This window comes from Nomascus leucogenys, chromosome 7b (assembly GCF_006542625.1).
Source record: "Nomascus leucogenys isolate Asia chromosome 7b, Asia_NLE_v1, whole genome shotgun sequence".
Classification (NCBI taxonomy): Eukaryota; Metazoa; Chordata; class Mammalia; order Primates; family Hylobatidae; genus Nomascus; species Nomascus leucogenys.
Window position 1 is genome coordinate 85,371,115 of NC_044387.1, and position 2,656 is coordinate 85,373,770.

Consider the following 2,656-nt stretch of genomic DNA (forward strand, 5'->3'; position numbering starts at 1 on the left):
AAAAAAAAAAAAAAACCTAGGCAATAACATTCAGAACATAGGCACGGACAAAGACTTCATGATAAAAATGCCAAAAGCAATTGCAACAAAAGCCAAGATTGACAAATGGGATCTAATTAAACTAAAGAGCTTCTGCATAGAATAAACAACAACAACAAAAACTATTATCAGAGTGAACAGATGACCTACAGAATGGGAGAAAATTTCTGCAATCTACCCATCTGACAAAGGTCTAATATCCAGAATCTATGAGGAACTTAAACAAATTTACAAGAAAAACACAACCCCATCAAAAACTGGGCAAAGAATATGAATACACACTTCTCAAAAGAAGACATTTATGCCACCAACAAACATATGAAAAAAAGCTCAACATCACTGGTCACTAGAGAAATGCAAATCAAAACCATAATGAGATACCATCTCACACCAGTCAGAATGGCCATTTAAAAAATCAAGAAACAATAGATGCTGGCAAGGCTATGGAGAAATAGGAATGCTTTTACACTGTTGGTTGGAATGTAAATTAGTTCAACCATTGTGGAAGACAGTGTAGACTAGATCTTCAAGGATCTAGTACTAGAAATACCATTTGACCCATCAATCCCATTAGTGGGAATATACCCAGAAAAACAGACATCATTCTATTATAAAGATACATGCAACCATATGTTTATTGCAGCACTATTTACAATAGTGCTGGATAAAGAAAATGTGGTATATTGCTGGGCACAGTGGCTCACACTTGTAATCCCAGCACTTTAGGAGGCCGAGGCAGGCGGATCATGAGGTCAGGAGTTCGAGACCAGCCTGGCCAACGTGGTGAAACCACATCTCTGCTAAAAGTACAAAAAGTAGCCAGACGTGTTGGCGGGTGCCTGTAATCCCAGCTACTCCAAAGACTGAGGCAGGAGAATCGCTTGAAACCAGAATGCGGAGTTTGCAGTGAGCAGAAATCATGACACTGCACTCCAGCCTGGGCGAAAGAGCGAAAATCCTTAAAAAAAAAAAGAAAGAAAGAAATTGTGGTACATATACACAATGGAATACTATGCAGCCATAAAAAGGAATGAGATCATGTCCTTTGCAGGGACATGGATGAAGCTGGAAGCCATTATCCTCAGCAAACTAACACAGGAACAGAAAACCAAACACCACACGTTCTCAATCAAAAGTGGGAGTTGAACAATGAGAACACATGGACACAGAAGGGGAACCACACATCAGGGCCAGTCAGGGGGTGAAGGGCATGCAGAGGGAGAACATTAGGACAAATACCTAATTCATATGGGGCTTAAAACCTAGATGATTAGCTCACTCTCTTTCTGCCATCATCTTGGTTCCTCGTTCCCTGCACAAAATGCCCTGCGAAGCCACAGAAACCGTCCCTGCTACAGAGCAGGAGTTGCCCAGCCCCAGGCTGAGACAGGGTCTGAAACAGAATCTGACAGTGATGAATCAGTACCAGTACCAGAGCTTGAAGAACAGGATTCCACCCAGACATCCACACAAGAAGACCAGCTGGTGGCAGCAGCTGAAATTGACGAAGAGCCAGTCAGTAAAGCAAAACAGATTTGGAGTGAAAAGAAGGCAAGGAAGGCTATGTCCAAACTGGGTCTTCGACAGGTTACAGGAGTGACTAGGGTCACTATCCGGAAATCTAAGAATATCCTCTTTGTCATCACAAAACCAAATGTCTGCAAGAGCCCTGCTTCAGATACCTACATAGTCTCTGGGGAAGCCAAGATCGAAGACTTATCTCAGCAAGCAGAACTAGCAGCTGCTGAGAAATTCAATGTTCAAGGTGAAGCTGTCTCAAACATTCAAGAAAACACACAAACCCTGACTGTACAAGAGGAGAGTGAAGAGGAAGAGGTCCATGAAACAGGTGTAGAAGTTAAGGACATAGAATTGGTCATGTCACAAGTAAATGTGTAGAGAGCAAAGGCAGTCCACGCCCTGAAGAACAACAGTAATGATATTGTAAATGCCATTATGGAATTAACAATGTAACCATCTGAAAGTCTCAAAGGAGTAACTGCAGCTTGGTTTGAAATTTGTACTGTTTCTATCATAAATAAAGTTATGGCTTCTTGTTGGAAAAAAAAATCTAGATGATGGTTGATAGGTGTAGGAAACCACCATGGCACATGTATACCTATATAAGAAACCTGCATGTTTTGCACTTTAACCCGGACCTTAAAGTAAAATAAAATTAAAAGAAAAGAAGAAAGAAAGAAAGAGAGAGAGACAGAGAGAGGAAAGAAAGAAAGAGAGAGAGAGAAAGAAAGAAAGAAAGAGAAAAAAAGAAAGAAAGATAGATGTCAGAAGTGTTTTGATGGTGATACAAAAGGGTATAGAGGATGCTATGGGAGGATGGAGAAGTGATAGAAGAATCAACAACTTTGGATGAATTACCCATTCTAGGACTCACTTTCTTCTGCTTCGTACAGGAGGCAATTATCACTACTTCTCACTTCTAATGTGTAGGTTCCTTTGAATGTTTAGGTGAAGTAGTGCATGTATCATGGTTAATAATGAAGTAACGCTAGCTGTTCTCTAGGAACAAACCAGAGCTCTGGCCAAGTATATTGTGGGAAACAACCTAGAAAACTGGATGCCCTACAGGTGGTTCAGAACACATCCATTTCATTTA

General features: G+C 40.7%; 1 pseudogene; it reads left to right on the forward strand.

Moving 5' to 3' along the window:
• The first annotated feature begins 1,360 nt into the window (after positions 1-1,360).
• Positions 1,361-2,013, forward strand: LOC100599420 (annotated as a pseudogene).
• Positions 2,014-2,656: the final 643 nt, after the last annotated feature.